Source organism: Antedon mediterranea, chromosome 7 (assembly GCF_964355755.1).
Source record: "Antedon mediterranea chromosome 7, ecAntMedi1.1, whole genome shotgun sequence".
NCBI classification, from domain to species: domain Eukaryota; kingdom Metazoa; phylum Echinodermata; class Crinoidea; order Comatulida; family Antedonidae; genus Antedon; species Antedon mediterranea.
The window spans coordinates 3283643-3304941 of NC_092676.1; the positions used below are offsets into that span (position 1 = coordinate 3283643).

General features: G+C 30.4%; 1 long non-coding RNA gene across 3 annotated transcripts; it reads left to right on the forward strand.

Moving 5' to 3' along the window:
* Window positions 1-539: 539 nt before the first annotated feature.
* Window positions 540-18595, forward strand: LOC140054752 (uncharacterized). Of its 3 annotated transcripts, XR_011846569.1 has the most exons (9): window positions 540-796; window positions 1586-1657; window positions 1829-1909; window positions 2221-2284; window positions 3498-3574; window positions 3808-4209; window positions 4572-4655; window positions 4978-5041; window positions 18314-18595. It is a non-coding gene; the product is annotated as an uncharacterized lncRNA (long non-coding RNA). The 3 variants fall into 3 exon arrangements; XR_011846568.1 differs by having other exon boundaries at window positions 4572-5041; XR_011846570.1 differs by having other exon boundaries at window positions 540-789; window positions 4572-5041.
* Window positions 18596-21299: the final 2704 nt, after the last annotated feature.

Below are 21299 nucleotides of genomic sequence, written 5' to 3' on the forward strand. Positions count from 1 at the left end.
TATTTACTCAATAAATGTAATTTTTGTACAATGTGTTCATATATATTGTTGGATTATGTGTGCCAAATTTGGATTTATAAAACTAAAAAAATTCGGAGATATTAAGAAAATATTGCTCATTTTGGCCGTTTGCTACGTATTTTCTTAATTTTTAAAATGCTTTTACAACGTGGTTACTTTACGAAAACAAACTATTTTTAGGTATGTTAGTCTATGTTTAACATACTATCGATCTGCTATTTTGATTTTTTGAATTTAAGCGTGTTTATATTTTTAATAAAAACCGACTTTTTTTAGATTTTGTGGTCGCTAGAACTCAAATATAATTGTCTCGTTCACTCAAAGTTTATTATAAATGTAAAATGACTTATTAAAATATCTTTATTATCATTAAATTGCAATTTACATTATGAAAAGCTTTATTTTCATTATTAGTCATCATTTAGTTAGCAAATGATTATTTTAAAAGTATATATTACAATTTTTCGGAATTTTGTTATCATTTTAAAATTGGAAAACGTTTCAAATTTAAGGACTTGTGGCAGGTCTTGTATTAAATTACGATTTATTTTGTTTAACATTTTAGAAACAAAAATTCCTTTAATATGTGTAATCATTAAAACATTCTGCATCCACTAGACGTTGATTTTATTGATTTATATAGTTTTAAAACAATTAAATTGGCGATTAAATGTTACGAAATTTAAAAATCCTAAGCATTTTCACTGGAACCACAGCATCCTAGGCCCAACAGCATCGACAGCCTACAGCAAACTATAGATAAACCAGGTATACCGTAAGTTTTTATTTATTTTTGTTGTAATATAGATTTTTAAATAGTTATAGTTCAATGTTATATATTTAATGTTGTTATCTGACTCTCTGGCGGTAATCTATGAGAGGTAAATTAGGGGCCTAGGCCTTAGGTCTATGATGCACATAAAATGCCAAACCTTGTGTGCAGCCCAGGGGGCTGCTGCGCCCGGCCCAGGCGGCCTAATAATAGGCTTACCGCTTAGGCCTCGGTCTACATTAGGCCTAGGCCCTAGTGTCTGTTTACGGGTTTGTAAGTCCATAAACAGAGTAGGCCTAGACCTAACTTTTCTGGAATCTAGGCATAGGATAGGCACTGACTAGGCCTATGTCTAGAAATAAGCATGGCCTATTATTTACAGCTTTAGCCTGGAAGCCTAAGCCTACTAGGCCTAGCTAGTAGGCCTAGCCTACTCCTACCTAGCCTGTCTTAGGCTAGGCTAGGCCTAGAGGTAGTACTCAGTGCTAGAAGCCTGCCTAGGCCTAGATGTAGCCTACATCCTAAAACTAGACTAGGCCTAGGCTAGAACCTCTAGTAAAGGCTTTGACAGTTTTCTAGGCCCTACCTACATTATGTATGTTAGGGCCTATCTGACTTCTAGCATAGGCCTAGCCTAGACATTTACAGAAGGTGTACTGTAGGTTTCCCTTCTACATCATTAACAGCTAGCTTAGAACAATCCCTTCATTAAATCAAGCATCCATCCCAAATATTTTTAACATTCACGAATTAAACATACTATTATGATTTACAAAGCAAATTAATTTTTAGTTTTAGTGTCCGGTTTGGAGTATTCAATCAACTACTCAATTTCTGATGACTCAATAATCAACTTAACTTCAGGTATTTTAAGTCCCAAGCTTATTCAACTTATGTTTAATGTGACTAACAACATATGAAAATAACAATTACTCCTTAAAACTATAAATAAACATTAATTCAATCCAAATAATGGTAGCAAAAGAGATGTTATGAAATAGTAACTATTTGACTGTATTCAGTTTTTTTTTTCAGTGAAACACATTATGGTACAAATGGAGAAAAATATATCTAGAAGAGAGGAAAATAACAAGATGAAGGAGCAGGAAAAATATGGTATACTTATCTGTATGGCAATTTTCATACACATTAATTCATGTTAAAACAAAATGACTATTAAACTATTTTAAGCCCAATTAAATACAACAAAGCACCCAAGTCAATGCCATGAAATGTAATTTAACAGGTTTCTTAAATTAATTCTAAAGCCAATACAAAGCAAATACATTGACAATTAAAATGAAGTGAGAAAAGTGTAATGTAACAGTCAGAATTGTTAGAAATGTAATATAAATAAAATACAAAATTAAAACTTTTATTTTAGACAACTTCTAATGTTTATTAAAATGTGCTTTTTCATTTTTCAGTTACTGCTGTGGTTTCAAACATCCTTCACTTTACATACAAGTTAATGGCTTATTAATAATTAAGGTAATCAGTAAACTCATTATAAATGTTTTGCTTTAATTTACTAACAATGTTTCATTTATCTACTAACCATACATAAACACACTCACATACCAACATACACAAAACACCTTTTAGAATAGCTTGTATTTAATGTAGGACAAAATTAAACATAACAATGTAGTTGTAGGACAAAATTAAACACAACAAAAGTTTGATCTAGGCTTATTAGTTGTAGGACAAAATTCAACATCAATAAAGCTTAGTTAGTTGCTTAAAATTAAACGGAGGAATACAGTTCAGTTTAGTTTATATTTACTGTATATAAAAATTAAACGGAGCAATGTAGTTTAGTAGTTGGTTGTAGAACTAATTTAAACAGGAGAATGCAGTTCAGTTGAGTTTAGTTATTTACTGTATAGGGAAAAAAAATAACAGAGGAATGAAGTTTAGTTTTAGTTGGTTGTTGGACAAAAATGAACAGTTTGGTTAATTGTTGTATTACAAATGCAGACACAGCAATACAGTTCAGTTTAGTTATTTACTGTAGGAAAAAATAAACACATAAACATTGCAGTTTATTTAGTTAATTGTAGGAAAAAATTGGTTTAGAAATCATTTATTGACACAACATTAAACTAGTTAGACATGTATAGGGGTACAGTTATTATAGAACACAATTAAGAGTACATATTTAGACAATCTGAAAGAATAATTGGTTGAGAAATCATCTATTAAACAAACCAATAATACAGGACATTCAAGTAGTTAGACATGTGTAGTGGTACAGTTATTATAGAAGACAATTAAGAGTACATATTTTAGACAATCTGAAAGTGTAATTGGTTGAGAAATCATCTATTAAATCACTCAACAATACAGGACATTCAAGTAGTTAGACATGTGTAGGGGTACAGTTATTATAGAACACAATTAGGAGTAAATATTTTAGACAATCTGAAAGTATAATTGGTTGAGAAATCATCTATAAAACAACCCAACAATACAAGACATTCAAGTAGTTAGACATGTGTAGGGGTACAGTTATTATAGGACACAATTAGGAGTTTGTTGTAGGACACAATTAAACACAGCAGTTTAGTTTAGTTAGAACAAGCCCCGCATTAAATCAGTAATCAAGCATCCATCGTAAATATTTTAAACATAATTTTGTAATACTATTTTCATGAATTAAAAATACTATATGACTTATATTATAATGCAAATACATTTTTAGTTTTAGTGTCCGGTTTGGAGTATTCAATCAACTAGCCTATTCAATTTCTGATGACTCAAAACTCAACTTAACTTCAGGTATTTTAAGTCCCACGCTTAATCAACGTTTTAATGTTACTAACAACATATGAAAATACAATTATTTTTAGGTCATAAAAATAACAATTACTCCTTAAAATTATAAATAAAGTAATAAATAATAATAATTCAATGCAAATAATGGTAGTAGGCCTAGTGGTAACAAAAGAGATTTCTTAAAATAGTAATTATTGAATGCTGTTGGTGTTGACTGTATTCAGTTTTTTTTTCAGTGAAAAACATGATGGTACAAATGGAAAAAAGGTCTAGAAGAGAGGAAAATAACAAGATGAAGGAGCAGAAAATATATGGTTGAATATATGACTAAAATCATACCTTACATTAAAACAATCAATTAAATTAATATTTTATATTACAATAAAGGATGAAATCAATGGTAGGACATGTAATGAGGCCAGTCAAACTAATAACATATAGTATTGAAATAGAGTAAATGTAAAATAAAGAGGTAATTTAGGTGGAAAAATGATAATAAAAAAAAATGCTAGTACTACAAGTAAAAATGTTTATTCACATATTTTTTTTATTAATTATATTTTCAGCCTCTGCTATGATTAGTACCAAGGATTGTTGCTTTCAACAAGTCTTACTTCACAATTTGATGTCGTTTAAAGGTAATTGGTCATCTCAATATTGCTTTACGCTTTAAACCATCAGATAATAGTAATAATTGTAGCAGTACAATTAGAAATTAAATTTACATTACATTTATCAAACAAAATGTCTTATGTGATTAGTTGACAACACGATTACAAAAGACAGTAAAAAAGTAGTTAATTTGAAATGCCCAAATTTAATTTAGCTTTCCCTTCTCCATCAGCTGTTCTTGTTTGGGTACATTGTTAAAAATCACAATATATGATACACAGAAATACAGTCTGTTTAGGTCATAAAAATGAATAATGCACTAAAAATGTTATTAGTTTTATTAGTACTGTATACTAATGACTGAATATAATGGGTTTTTTTTAAACAGTGATAATGGATAAGAAAGAGGATAATCTAGAAGTGGAAGTGGAAACAAGATGAATAATACATTTAGGAAGAAAAAAAGAAGATGGTTGAATATAACTAATAGTCTTATTTTCATACACATTAATTCATGTTAAAACAAGATGACCATTAAACAATTTTAAGCCCAATTAAATACAACAAAGCACCCAAGTCAATGACTAGAAATGTAATTTAACAGGTTTCTTAAATTAATTCTAAAGCCAATACAAAGCAAATACATTTACAATTAAAAATGAAGCGAGAAAAGTGTAATGTAACACATCTGAGAATTAGTTAGTAAAGTATTACATTTCAAACCCAAAATTAAAACTTTTTTTTAGACAACTTCTAATGTTTATTAAAATGTGCTTTTTCATTTTTTTTTTCAGTTACTGCTGTGGTTTTAGACATCCTCCACTTCACATACAAGTTAATGGCTTATTAATAATTAAGGTAATCAGTAAACTCATTATAAATGTTTTGCTTTAATTTACTAACAATGTTTTATTTATCTACTAACCATACATAAACACACTCACACACCAACATACACAAAACACCTTTTAGAATAGCTTGTATTTAATGTAGAACAAATTAAATCTTCTTGTACTAGACTAAAGTTAAACACAGAAATGCAGTCAGTTTAGTTAATTACTGTAGGGAAAAATTAAAAACAGCAATACAGTTCAGTTAGTTGTTGTAGGACAAAATTAAACTAAGGAATACAGTTTAGTTTAGTTATTTACTGTAGGGAAAAATTAGAAGCAGCAATGTAGTTTAGTTGGTTGTAGAACATATTTAAACAGGGAAATACAGTTCAGTTTAGTTATTTTCTGTATAGGAAAACAATTAAAAACATCAATTCAGTTTAGTATAGTTTAGTTAATTGTACTGTAGGACAAATTTAAACACAGCAATGGAATTTAGTTGGTTGTGAAACAAAAGTGAACATAGTTTAGTTTGGTTAATTGTTGTAGGACAAATGTAGACACAACAATGTAGTTTAGTTAAGTTGGTTGTAGAACAAAATTAAACCGAGCAATTCAATTTATCTATTGAACAACCCAATAATACAGGACATTCAAGTAGTTAGACATGTGTAGGGGTACAGTTATTATATAACCTATTTAGGAGTACATATATTTGACAACTCTAAAATTATAATTGGTTGAGAAATCATCTATTGAACAACCCAATAGCCATTCAAGTAGTTAGACATGTTTAAGAGTACAGTTATTATAGAACACAATTAAGAGTAATTATTTTTAAAAAATCTGAAAGTATAATTGGTTGAGAAATCATCTATTGAACAACTCAATAATACAGAACATTCAAGTAGTTAGACATGTGTAGGGGTACAGTTTTTATAGAAGACAATTAAGAGTAAATTGTAGTTTTTATCAATTGGTTGTAGAAGAAATTTAAACACAGCAATGCAGTTTAGGTTAGTTAGTTGTTTAGGGCAAAATTAAACACAGTATTGCAGTTCAGTTTAGTTGGTTGTAGGTGAAATATAAACACAGCAATACAGTTCAGTTTAGTTAGTTGTTTAGGGCAAAATAAAACAACAAATCTAACAGTGTAATTGGTTGAGAAATCATCTATTGAACAACTCAATAATACAGAACATTTAAGTAGTTAGACATGTGTAGGGGTACAGTTATTTTAGAACACAATTAAGAGTACATATTTTAGACAAATCTAAAAGTCTAATTGATTGAGAAATTATCTATTGAACAACTCAACAATACAGGACATTAAAGTAGTCAGACATGTGTAGGGGTACAGTTATTATAGAACACAATTAAGAGTACATTGTAGTTTGATCTATTGGTTGTAGGATAAATTTAAACACAGCAATGCAGTTCAGTTTAGTTAGTTGTTTAGGGCAAAATAAAACAACAAATTTAACAGTGTAATTGGTTGAGAAATCATCTATTGAACAACTCAATAATACAGAACATTCAAGTAGTTAGACATGTCTGGGGAGACAGTTATTATAGAACACAATTAAGAGTAAATTGTAGTTTTTATCAATTGGTTGTAGAAGAAATTTAAACACAGCAATGCAGTTCAGGTTAGTTAGTTGTTTAGGGCAAAATTAAACACAGGATTGCAGTTCAGTTTAGTTGGTTGTAGGTGAAATTTAAACACAGCAATACAGTTCAGTTTAGTTAGTTGTTTAGGGCAAAATAAAACAGCAAATCTAACAGTGTAATTGGTTGAGAAATCATCTATTGGACAACACAATAATAAAGGACATTCAAGTAGTTAGACATGTGTAGGGGGACAGTTATTATAGAACACAATTAGGAGTACATATTTTAGACAAATCTAAAAGTATAATTGATTGAAAAATTATCTATTGAACAACTCAACGATACATGACATTAAAGTAGTCAAGACATGTGTAGGGGTACAGTTATTATAGAACACAATTAAGAGTACATATTTTAGACAAATCTAAAAGTCTAATTGATTCAGAAATTATCTATTGAACAACTCAACAATACAGGACATTAAAGTAGTCAGACAAGTGTAGGGGTACAGTTATTATAGAGCACAATTAAGAGTACATATTTTAGACAAATCTAACAGTACTATTTGTTGAAAAATCATCTATTGAACAACCCAATAATACAGGACATTCAAGTAGTTAGACATGTGTAGGGGTACAGTTATTATAGAGCACAATTAAGAGTACATATTTTAGACAAATCTAACAGTACTATTTGTTGAAAAATCATCTATTGAACAACCCAATAATACAGGACATTCAAGTAGTTAGACATGTCTGGGGGTACAGTTATTATAGAGCACAATTAAGAGTAAATTGTAGTTTTTATCAATTGGTTGTAGAAGAAATTTAAACACAGCAATGCAGTTTACGTTAGTTAGTTGTTTATGGCAAAATTAAACACAGGAATCCAGTTCAGTTTAGTTAGTTGTAGAAGAAATTTAAACACAGCAATGCAGTTCAGTTTAGTTAGTTGTTTAGGGCAAAATTAAACACAGGATTGCAGTTCAGTTTAGTTGGAATTGTAGGTGAAATATAAACACAGCAATACAGTTCAGTTTAGTTAGTTGTTTAGGGCAAAATAAAACAACAAATCTAACAGTGTAATTGGTTGAGAAATCATCTATTGAACAACTCAATAATACAGAACATTCAAGTAGTTAGACATGTGTAGGGGTACAGTTATTTTAGAACACAATTAAGAGTACATATTTTAGACAAATCTAAAAGTCTAATTGATTGAGAAATTATCTATTGAACAACTCAACAATACAGGACATTAAAGTATTCAGACATATGTAGGGGTACAGTTATTATAGAGCACAATTAAGAGTACATTGTAGTTTGATCTATTAGTTGTAGGATAAATTTAAACACAGCAATGCAGTTCAGTTTAGTTAGTTGTTTAGGGCAAAATAAAACAACAAATCTAACAGTGTAATTGGTTGAGAAATCATCTATTGAACAACTCAATAATACAGAACATTCAAGTAGTTAGACATGTCTGGGGGGACAGTTATTATAGAACACAATTAAGAGTAAATTGTAGTTTTTATCAATTGGTTGTAGAAGAAATTTAAACACAGCAATGCAGTTCAGGTTAGTTAGTTGTTTAGGGCAAAATTAAACACAGGATTGCAGTTTAGTTTAGTTGGTTGTAGGTGAAATTTAAACACAGCAATACAGTTCAGTTTAGTTAGTTGTTTAGGGCAAAATAAAACAGCAAATCTAACAGTGTAATTGGTTGAGAAATCATCTATTGGACAACACAATAATAAAGGACATTCAAGTAGTTAGACATGTGTAGGGGGACAGTTATTATAGAACACAATTAGGAGTACATATTTTAGACAAATCTAAAAGTATAATTGATTGAAAAATTATCTATTGAACAACTCAACGATACATGACATTAAAGTAGTCAAGACATGTGTAGGGGTACAGTTATTATAGAACACAATTAAGAGTACATATTTTAGACAAATCTAAAAGTCTAATTGATTCAGAAATTATCTATTGAACAACTCAACAATACAGGACATTAAAGTAGTCAGACAAGTGTAGGGGTACAGTTATTATAGAGCACAATTAAGAGTACATATTTTAGACAAATCTAACAGAATAATAATACAGGACATTCAAGTAGTTAGACATGTGTAGGGGTACAGTTATTATAGAACACAATTAAGAGTACATATTTTAGACAAATCTAACAGTACTATTTGTTGAAAAATCATCTATTGAACAACCCAATAATACAGGACATTCAAGTAGTTAGACATGTGTAGGGGTACAGTTATTATAGAGCACAATTAAGAGTACATATTTTAGACAAATCTAACAGTACTATTTGTTGAAAAATCATCTATTGAACAACCCAATAATACAGGACATTCAAGTAGTTAGACATGTCTGGGGGTACAGTTATTATAGAGCACAATTAAGAGTAAATTGTAGTTTTTATCAATTGGTTGTAGAAGAAATTTAAACACAGCAATGCAGTTTAGGTTAGTTAGTTGTTTATGGCAAAATTAAACACAGGAATCCAGTTCAGTTTAGTTAGTTGTAGAAGAAATTTAAACACAGCAATGCAGTTCAGTTTAGTTAGTTGTTTAGGGCAAAATTAAACACAGGATTGCAGTTCAGTTTAGTTGGAATTGTAGGTGAAATATAAACACAGCAATACAGTTCAGTTTAGTTAGTTGTTTAGGGCAAAATAAAACAACAAATCTAACAGTGTAATTGGTTGAGAAATCATCTATTGAACAACTCAATAATACAGAACATTCAAGTAGTTAGACATGTGTAGGGGTACAGTTATTTTAGAACACAATTAAGAGTACATATTTTAGACAAATCTAAAAGTCTAATTGATTGAGAAATTATCTATTGAACAACTCAACAATACAGGACATTAAAGTATTCAGACATATGTAGGGGTACAGTTATTATAGAGCACAATTAAGAGTACATTGTAGTTTGATCTATTGGTTGTAGGATAAATTTAAACACAGCAATGCAGTTCAGTTTAGTTAGTTGTTTAGGGCAAAATAAAACAACAAATCTAACAGTGTAATTGGTTGAGAAATCATCTATTGAACAACTCAATAATACAGAACATTCAAGTAGTTAGACATGTCTGGGGAGACAGTTATTATAGAACACAATTAAGAGTAAATTGTAGTTTTTATCAATTGGTTGTAGAAGAAATTTAAACACAGCAATGCAGTTCAGGTTAGTTAGTTGTTTAGGGCAAAATTAAACACAGGATTGCATTTCAGTTTAGTTGGTTGTAGGTGAAATTTAAACACAGCAATACAGTTCAGTTTAGTTAGTTGTTTAGGGCAAAATAAAACAGCAAATCTAACAGTGTAATTGGTTGAGAAATCATCTATTGGACAACACAATAATACAGGACATTCAAGTAGTTATACATGTGTAGGGGGACAGTTATTATAGAACACAATTAGGAGTACATATTTTAGACAAATCTAAAATTATAATTGATTGAAAAATTATCTATTGAACAACTCAACAATACAGGACATTAAAGTAGTCAGACATGTGTAGGGGTACAGTTATTATAGAACACAATTAAGAGTACATATTTTAGACAAATCTAAAAGTCTAATTGATTGAGAAATTATCTATTGAACAACTCAACAATACAGGACATTAAAGTAGTCAGACAAGTGTAGGGGTACAGTTATTATAGAGCACAATTAAGAGTACATATTTTAGACAAATCTAAAAGTCTAATTTATTGAGAAATTATCTATTGAACAACTCAACAATACAGGACATTAAAGTAGTCAGACAGGTGTAGGGGTACAGTTATTATAGAGCACAATTAAGAGTACATATTTTAGACAAATCTAACAGTACTATTTGTTTAAAAATCATCTATTGAACAACCCAATAATACAGGTCGACATTCAAGTAGTTAGACATGTGTAGGGGTACAGTTATTATAGAACACAATTAAGAGTAAATTGTAGTTTTTATCAATTGGTTGGAGAAGAAATTTAAACACTGCAATGCAGTTTAGATTAGTTAGTTGTTTATGGCAAAATTAAACACAGGAATCCAGTTCAGTTTAGTTAGTTGTAGAAGAAATTTAAACACAGCAATGCAGTTCAGTTTAGTTAGTTGTTTAGGGCAAAATTAAACACAGGATTGCAGTTCAGTTTAGTTGGAATTGTAGGTGAAATATAAACACAGCAATACAGTTCAGTTTAGTTAGTTGTTTAGGGCAAAATAAAACAACAAATCTAACAGTGTAATTGGTTGAGAAATCATCTATTGAACAACTCAATAATACAGAACATTCAAGTAGTTAGACATGTGTAGGGGTACAGTTATTTTAGAACACAATTAAGAGTAAATTGTAGTTTTTATCAATTGGTTGTAGAAGAAATTTAAACACAGCAATACAGTTCAGTTTAGTTAGTTGTTTAGGGCAAAATAAACAGCAAATCTAACATTGTAATTGGTTGAGAAATCATCTATTGAACAACTCAATAATACAGACATGTCTGGGGGGACAGTTATTATAGAACACAATTAAGAGTAAATTGTAGTTTTTATCAATTGGTTGTAGAAGAAATTTAAACACAGCAATGCAGTTCAGGTTAGTTAGTTGTTTAGGGCAAAATTAAACACAGGATTGCAGTTCAGTTTAGTTGGTTGTAGGTGAAATTTAAACACAGCAATACAGTTCAGTTTAGTTAGTTGTTTAGGGCAAAATAAAACATCAAATCTAACAGTGTAATTGGTTGAGAAATCATCTATTGGACAACACAATAATACAGGACATTCAAGTAGTTAGACATGTGTAGGGGGGCAGTTATTATAGAACACAATTAGGAGTAAATATTTTAGGCAAATCTAAAAGTATAATTGATTGAAAAATTATCTATTGAACAACTCAACAATACAGGACATTAAAGTAGTCAGACATGTGTAGGGGTAAAGTTATTATAGAACACAATTAAGAGTACATATTTTAGACAAATCTAAAAGTCTAATTGATTGAGAAATTATCTATTGAACAACTCAACAATACAGGACATTAAAGTAGTCAGACAAGTGTAGGGGTACAGTTATTATAGAACACAATTAAGAGTACATATTTTAGACAAATCTAAAAGTCTAATTGATTGAGAAATTATCTATTGAACAACTCAACAATACAGGACATTAAAGTAGTCAGACATGTGTAGGGGTACAGTTATTATAGAACACAATTAAGAGTACATATTTTAGACAAATCTAAAAGTCTAATTGATTGAGAAATTATCTATTGAACAACTCAACAATACAGGACATTAAAGTAGTCAGACATGTGTAGGGGTACAGTTATTATAGAGCACAATTAAGAGTACATATTTTCGACAAATCTAACAGTACTATTTGTTGAAAAATCATCTATTGAACAACCCAATAATACAGGAAATTCAAGTAGTTAGACATGTGTAGGGATACAGTTATTATAGAACACAACTAAGAGTACATATTTTAGACAAATCTAACAGAATAATAATACAGGACATTCAAGTAGTTAGACATGTGTAGGGGTAATAGTTATTATAGAACACAATTAAGATTACTATTTTAGAAAAATCTAACAGTATAATTGGTTGAGACATTTTTGGTTGTAGGACACAATCATAGCAGTTCAGTTTAGTTTAGTTGGTTGTAGAACAAAATTAAACACAGCAATTCAGTTTAGTTGGTTGTAGGACAAAATTAAACAGAGCAGCTTAGTTTAGTTTAGTTGGTTGTAGAACACAATTTAACACAGCAGCACAGTTTAGTTTAGTAATTAAACAGAGAAATTTAGTTTAGTTGGTTTTAGGACACAATTAAACACAGCAGTTCAGTTTAGTTTAGAACAAAATAAACAGAGAAATTCAGTTTAGTTTAGTTGGTAGTAGGACACAATTTAACAGAGTAATTAAGTTTATTTTATTTGGTTGTAGAACAACATTAAACACAGCAATTCTAATTTAGCTTAGTTGGCTGTAGGACACAATTAAACAGAGTAATTCAGTTTAGTTTAGTTGGTTGTAAGACACAATTAAACAGAGCAATTCAGTTTAGTTTAGTTGGTTGTAAGACACAATTAAATATAGCACTTCAGTTTAGTTTAGTTGGTTTTAGGACACAATTAAACATAGCAATTCAGTGTAGTTTAGTTGGTTTTAGGACACAATTAAACATAGCAATTCAGTTTAGTTTAGTTGGTTTTAGGACACAATTAAACAGAGTAATTCAGTTTAGTTTAGTTGGTTGTAAGACACAATTAAACATAGCAATTCAGTTTAGTTTAGTTGGTTGTAAGACACAATTAAACAGAGCAATTCAGTTTAGTTTAGTTGGTTGTAGGACACAATTAAACATAGCAATTCAGTTTAGTTTAGTTGGTTTTAGGACACAATTAAACAGAGTAATTCAGTTTAGTTTAGTTGGTTGTAAGACACAATTAAACATAGCAATTCAGTTTAGTTTAGTTGGTTGTAAGACACAATTAAACAGAGCAATTCAGTTTAGTTTAGTTGGTTTTAGGACACAATTAAACAGAGTAATTCAGTTTAGTTTAGTTGGTTGTAAGACACAATTAAACATAGCAATTCAGTTTAGTTTAGTTGGTTGTAAGACACAATTAAACAGAGCAATTCAGTTTAGTTTAGTTGGTTGTAGGACACAATTAAACAGAGCAATTCAGTTTAGTTTAGTTGGTTGTAGGACACAATTAAACACAGCAGTTCAGTTTAGTTTAGTTGGTTTTAGGACACAATTAAACACAGCAGTTCAGCTCAGTTCAGTTTAGTTGTTTGTAGAACAAAATGAAACAGAGCAATTCAGTTTAGTTTAGTTGGTTGTAGGACACAATTAAACAGAGCAATTCAGTTTAGCTTAGTTGGTTGTAGGACACAATTAAACACAGCAATTCAGTTTAGTTTAGTTGGTTGTAGGACACAATTAAACATAGCAATTCAGGTTAGTTTAGTTGGTTGTAGGACACAATTAAACACAGCATTTCAGTTTAGTCTAGTTGGTTGTAGAACAAAATTAAACACAGCAGTTCAGTTTAGTTTAGTTGGTTGTAGGACAAAATTAAACACAGCAGTTCAGGTTATAGGACACAATTAAGAGTAAATATTTGAGACAAATCTAACAGAATAATTGGTTGAGAAATCTATCAATCTAATCTATTAGACAACACAATATTACAGCACATTCAAGTAGTTAAACATGTGTAGGGGTAGAGTTCTTATAGAACCCATTTGGGAGTACATATTTTAAACAAATCTAACAGTATAATTGGTTGAGAAATCATCTATAGAACAATCCAATAATACAGGACATTCAAGTATTTAGACATGTGTAGGGGTACAGTTATTGTAGAGCACAATTAAGAGTACATTGTAGTTTGATCTATTGGTTGTAGGATAAATTTAAACACAGCAATGCAGTTCAGTTTAGTTAGTTGTTTAGGGCAAAATTAAACACAGGAATGCAGTTAATTTTAGTTGGTTGTAAGAGAAATTTAAACAGAGCAATGCAGTTCAGTTTAGTTAGTTGTTAAGGGCAAAATAAAAAATAGGAATGCAGTTCAGTTTAGTTGGTTGTATGAGAAATTTAAACACAGCAATGCAGTTCAATTAAGTTAGTTGTTAAGGGCAAAATTAAACATAGGAATGCAGTTCAGTTTAGTTGGTTGTATGAGAAATTTAAAGACAGCAATGCAGTTTAGTTTAGTTAGTTGTTAAGGGCAAAATTAAACATAGGAATGCAGTTCAGTTTAGTTGGTTGTATGAGAAATTTAAACACAGCAATGCAGTTCAGTTTAGTTAGTTGTTAAGGGCAAAATTAAACATAGGAATGCAGTTCAGTTTAGTTGGTTTTATGAGAAACTTAAACACAGCAATGCAGTTCAGTTTAGTTGGTTGTATGAGAAATTTAAACACAGCAATGCAGTTCAGTTTAGTTGGTTGTATGAGAAATTTAAACACAGCAATGCAGTTCAGTTTAGTTGGTTGTATGAGAAATTTAAACACAGCAATGCAGTTCAGTTTAGTTAGTTGCTTTAGGACAAAGTTAAACAAAGAATTCAGTTTAGTTAATTACTTACGACAAAATTAAACAGAGGAATGCAGTTCAATTTAGTTAGTTGTTTAGGGCAAAAATAAAACACAGCACATCTAACAGTATAATTGGTTGAGAAATCATCTGTAGAACAACTAAAAAATACAGGACAATCAAGTACTTAGATAGGTCTAGGGGTACAGTTATTATAGAACACAAGAGTACATATTTTAGACAAATCTAAAAGTATAATTGGTTGAAAAATCATCCATTAAACAACCCAATAATACAGGACATTCAAGTAGTTAGACATGTGTAGGGGTACAGTTATTATATAACCCATTTTGGAGTACATATTTGACAACTCTAACAGTATAATTGGTTGAGAAATCATCTATTGAACAACCCAATAGCCATTCAAGTAGACATGTGTAAGGATACAGTTATTATAGAACACAATTAAGAGTACATATTTTAGACAAATCTAACAGAATAATAATACAGGACATTCAAGTAGTTAGACATGTGTAGGGGTAATAGTTATTATAGAACACAATTAGGATTACATATTTTAGAAAAATCTAACAGTATAATTGGTTGAGACATTTTTGGTTGTAGGACGCAATCACAGCAGTTTAGTTTGGTTGGTTGTAGAACAAAATTAAACAGAGCAATTCAGTTTAGTTTAGTTGGTTGTAGGACAAAATTAAACACAGCAGCTTAGTTTAGTTTAGTTGGTTGTAGAACACAATTTAACACAGCAGCACAGTTTAGTTTAGTAATTAAACAGAGAAATTTAGTTTAGTTGGTTTTAGGACACAATTAAACACAGCAGTTCAGTTTAGTTTAGAACAAAATAAACAGAGAAATTCAGTTTAGTTTAGTTGGTTGTAGGACACAATTTAACAGAGTAATTCAGTTTGTTTTATTTGGTTGTAGAACAACATTAAACACAGCAATTCTAATTTAGCTTAGTTGGCTGTAGGACACAATTAAACAGAGTAATTCAGTTTAGTTTAGTTGGTTGTAAGACACAATTAAATATAGCAATTCAGTTTAGTTTAGTTGGTTTTAGGACACAATTAAACATAGCAATTCAGTGTAGTTTAGTTGGTTTTAGGACACAATTAAACATAGCAATTCAGTTTAGTTTAGTTGGTTTTAGGACACAATTAAACAGAGTAATTCAGTTTAGTTTAGTTGGTTGTAAGACACAATTAAACATAGCAATTCAGTTTAGTTTAGTTGGTTGTAGGACACAATTAAACAGAGCAATTCAGTTTAGTTTAGTTGGTTGTAGGACACAATTAAACAGAGCAATTCAGTTTAGTTTAGTTGGTTTTAGGACACAATTAAACAGAGCAATTCAGTTTAGTTTAGTTGGTTGTAGGACACAATTAAACAGAGCAATTCAGTTTAGTTTAGTTGGTTTTAGGACACAATTAAACACAGCAGTTCAGCTCAGTTCAGTTTAGTTGTTTGTAGAACAAAATGAAACAGAGCAATTCAGTTTAGTTTAGTTGGTTGTAAGACACAATTAAACAGAGCAATTCAGTTTAGTTTAGTTGGTTGTAGGACACAATTAAACAGAGCAATTCAGGTTAGTTTAGTTGGTTTTAGGACACAATTAAACAGAGCAATTCAGTTTAGTTTAGTTGGTTGTAGGACACAATTAAACATAGCAATTCAGTTTAGTTTAGTTGGTTTTAGGACACAATTAAACATAGCAATTCAGTGTAGTTTAGTTGGTTGTAGGACACAATTAAACAGAGCAATTCAGTTTAGTTTAGTTGGTTGTAGGACACAATTAAACATAGCAATTCAGTTTAGTTTAGTTGGTTGTAGGACACAATTAAACAGAGCAATTCAGGTTAGTTTAGTTGGTTGTAGGACACAATTAAACAGAGCAATTCAGTTTAGTTTAGTTGGTTGTAGGACACAATTAAACATAGCAGTTCAGTTTAGTCTAGTTTGTTGTAGAACAAAATTAAACAGAGCAATTCAGTTTAGATTAGTTGGTTGTAGGACACAATTAAACACAGCAATTCATCTATTAGCCAAAACAATAATACAGAGCATTCAAATATTTAGACATATGTAGGGGTACAGTTATTGTAGACAACAATTAAGATAATATATTTTAGACAAATTTAAAAGTATAATTGGTTGGGAAATTATCTAGTAGACAACAAAACAATACAGAACATTCATATATTTAGACTTGTGCAATTCAGTTTAGTTTAGTTGGTTGTAAGACACAATTAAACATAGCAATTCAGTTTAGTTTAGTTGGTTGTAAGACAAAATTAAATAGAGAAGTTTATTTAAGTGGTTGTAGAACAAAATTAAACAGAGCAATTCAGTTTAGTTTAGTTGGTTGTAGGACAAAATTAAACACAGCAGTTCAGGTTATAGGACACAATTAAGAGTAAATATTTGAGACAAATCTAACAGAATAATTGGTTGAGAAATCTATCAATCTAATCTATTAGACAACACAATATTACAGCACATTCAAGTAGTTAAACATGTGTAGGGGTAGAGTTCTTATAGAACCCATTTGGGAGTACATATTTTAAACATATTTAACAGTGTAATTGGTTAAGAAATTATCTATTAGACAACACAATAATACAGAGCATTCAAGTAGTTAGACATGTGTAGGGGGACAGTTATTATAGAACACAATTAAGAGTACATTGTAGTTTGATCTATTGGTTGTAGGATAAATTTAAACACAGCAATGCAGTTCAGTTTAGTTAGTTGCTTAAGGACAAAGTTAAACAAAGGAATTCAGTTTAGTTTTGTTAGTTCTTACAACAAAATTAAAGAGAGGAATGCAGTTTAATTTAGTTAGTTGTTTAGAGCAAAATAAAAAACAGCAAATCTAACACTATAAATGGTTAAGAACTTTTAGACAAAACAATTATACATGGTACAGTTATTATAGAACACAATTAGGAGTAAATATTTTAGACAAATCTGAAGTATAATTAGTTGAGAAATTCTATATGAACCAACCCAATAATACAGGACATTCAAGTTGTTAGACATGTGTAGGGGTACAGTTATTATAGAGCACAATTAAGACTCGAATACATATTTTAGACAAATCTAACAGTATAATTTGGTTGAGAAATCATCTAATAGACAGCACAATAATACAGGAAATTCTAGTAGTTCACATTTGTAGGGAGGGGTACAGATATTATAGAACACAATTAGGAGTACATATTTTAGACAAATCTAACATTAAAACTGGTTGAGTAATCATCTATAGAACAACCCAACAATACAGGACATTCAAGTAGTTAGACAGGTATAGGGGTACAGTTATTATAAAACATATATACTAGACAAATCTACCAATACAACTGTTTGAAAAATCATTTATTAGACAATTAAACAATACAGGACACTTAACTAATTTCTTGGAAAAAAACAATTACCAATTTAATTATACACCCAAATGCAAAAACCAAAAGTAACTATTGTTAAACAACTGTACTTTTAGTAGTATTATTGATACAATTTTAATGTTTGCAGTCAATTAAATGAACACTTAACATGCTTATTGTGAAACCTGGTTAAATCCTGCAATATTCTTCTACCCACAGTGTGTTGCTGTTTGGACTGTCATTGAAGGAGCATTTTCATAGAATGAGCATACTGAAGTAGAAGTCTAAATGTATTCACCTATTCATTTGAAACTCATCAACATTATACAGCAGCAGCTCCATAGTGTTTGGTTGCATGAATGATTGGCCAGGACTTGTATTCAATGACATTTTTTAACAAACGTTACATAGATGCTTACATAGGTCTTAATTCTTTAGCCTTTCCAGGTTAAACTATTAAATGTGTTACCTTTTATAAGAAATAATTATTTTGAATTAATTTAAGCTCTTCCCTTACAGTTTGTTTTTTAGTATTTTGTAAGTTTTATTTTAATTTTTCATTAAATTAAATCAAAGATGAAATAAAGTTATAAAAGTTGTCTTCAATTCTGTGTGCACCTGCTTTTATCTAATACATACAGCTACAGATGAAGGCTGCAGTGGGGTTCTAGTCATTCCATTTATTACTATTCTCTCCTTATTTTGCTCACACTGGGCAACTATTTAAAAAGCTCATCATCCTAAAGTTAAATGACTTGCATTAATTTTATTAATCTTCAGTGTTCATGTTTTTGGAAGACAGTACATCTTTAAGTCAATGTGATTGGTTTTTTTAAACTGGTTATATATACTTGTTAAACCTTATTTCTGATTTACTTTAAACTGAAACCTTTTGTTTTGCTGAAAAGGGTCAAGTCATGACAAGTGCTTTTGCACTTCTGGACTTGATCCTGACTGCCATAATTATGAGGTTTACTACATTAAACATGAATTAAAAATGAATTATGAGAACCCTAGCACATGATGATGTTTATGGATGGAGTTGTTGATTTTCTTGTCCATAATTCTTGTAACATCCAAAGTTGTATAACACTGCATCAGTGTTGTCCACAGCGTAGGTCTATTAGTGTCTGTCAACATATGGTTTTTATTATATAAAATGTTATCAACTACATGTTATTAACATGCTCCAATGTTATTTTCTATTTATTTTCGACCAAAAACAAGTTAAAAAAACAATCTTGTATAGTCAATGTATTCAATTATAATCTCTATTCATCCGTTTAAAAAGAAATATAACATCATGTTTGCATGTACTTGATAACATTTTGTCATACAAACTTACTTGGTGTAGATTACTGTAGAAGCTTACTAAACTTAATCTAGGTACTTGGAAATAGTAACCCACCCCACCCTCAGCTTTGTACGTCACTAATTTATTGAGAAAAATACAAAACTACAGTAAAGTAAACACATTTGCTGATTTACCTTTATTAATTAGTTTTTATTAATGATTTTGACACCTTGTTTCAAGTTAAACACAGGCCTACTACTATCATTTGCTATTTATTACTGTATTTTGTATTCTCATCATCATCTTTTATTATTAGTATTTCTGCACAGCGTCAGCTACATCATCTTCATTGATTCCAGACAAGACAAATGTTCTTCCACCAACATTATTAGTTGGTTATTATTCTCAACTAACTTTTAGGATGGGCTTTAAAACTTTCACATCTTTTAATAATATATTATAATATCACAACCTAAAAGAAATAAAATAATTATTTAACAATTTGCATAACACATTTAGAAATAAAATTAAACACAGGTATTAGTTATTACTAAAAGGTACTGTAGTGTAAAACACATACAGCATAAAAAAGCCTTGCATAAGGCCTACCTAGGCTAGGCCTAGTCCTGTATAGCCTACAGACAGGCCCTGCCTAGCTAGGGCCTACCTACCTATGTAGGCTACAGGCCTAGTAGGTTAGGCCTAAGCCTAGGTCCTCTATTAAGCTAGGCCTAGTAGCCTACTACTACTAGGCCTATAGGCCTAGGCTAGGCTTGCCTATGATAAGCCCTATAGGCCTAGGCCGGGCCTAGGGCCTACCTAGGCCTAGCCTAGCTAGGCTATAATCAAATGATTTATTTGATTTGAAAAGACTTCGAGTCTAACAACAAAGCCCCGATATGGGTAAAAACCCTACCTGCCTAGGCTCCTAGCCTATGTTTGGTACAAAAAAATACACAAAATTACGTACATTAATTATTTTTTATAAATAAATAAAGTTGTTGGAAAGCCTGAAATCCGTGGCAAATGGCAAATCATAATTTCATCGCACATCACATTTCCTTTCAATTTTCGAAGAAGAAATAACGGAAGTGACGTCACATGGGCAATGAAAACTCCAACGTAGCAAACGTCCATAGCCAACGTAGCAAAATGACAGTAGCAAACGGCCAAAAAGTCTTGAATTCGTAGCAATCGGCCATTTGAGTTCTTCAGAACGTAGCAATCGGCCATTTGAGTTCTTCAGAACGTAGCAATCGGCCAACAAGATCTGGATATATATATATATATAAATATATAATATATATATATATATATATATATATATATATATATTATATATTTCCTCCATGATCAAACTAGTTTGACAAAAACAGTGTAATGTGGCCAAATATGTCGTTAGGTGGTTTCCCGAATGATCGTAAAATCAAAACGGAACTTCGTGAGATGGTTTCCCGAAAGATCGTAAAATCAAGCGGTACTGGGTATGACTAACTAGCGTTCTTGTCACCAACTAGTCAACCATTCATAGAAGTAATGTTTGTTAGTATAAATAATTTTGAGTTAATAAGAATAAGATATAAGGAAGAAAAGCAAAGAGACTATGGAGCGGCTATTCCTGAATATACAATACTAAGTATCGGAGTTTGAAATTATAGATTTTAGGCGAAACATTACTATATATATGCCTAGTGTGTAAACATTTTGACATAATTTCATTAAACATCCACATACAGTACAACTCTTCTTAACACATTTTTTTTCAATCTTCTATCAACTAAAAGTCGTAGTTAGTCATGTCTCGGGTCACATTCTATGGTCACCGTACTATACAGATAGGCTACTACATCAGTACTTCTATGAATGGATGACTAGTTGGTGACAATAACGCTAGTTGGTCATACTCAGTAC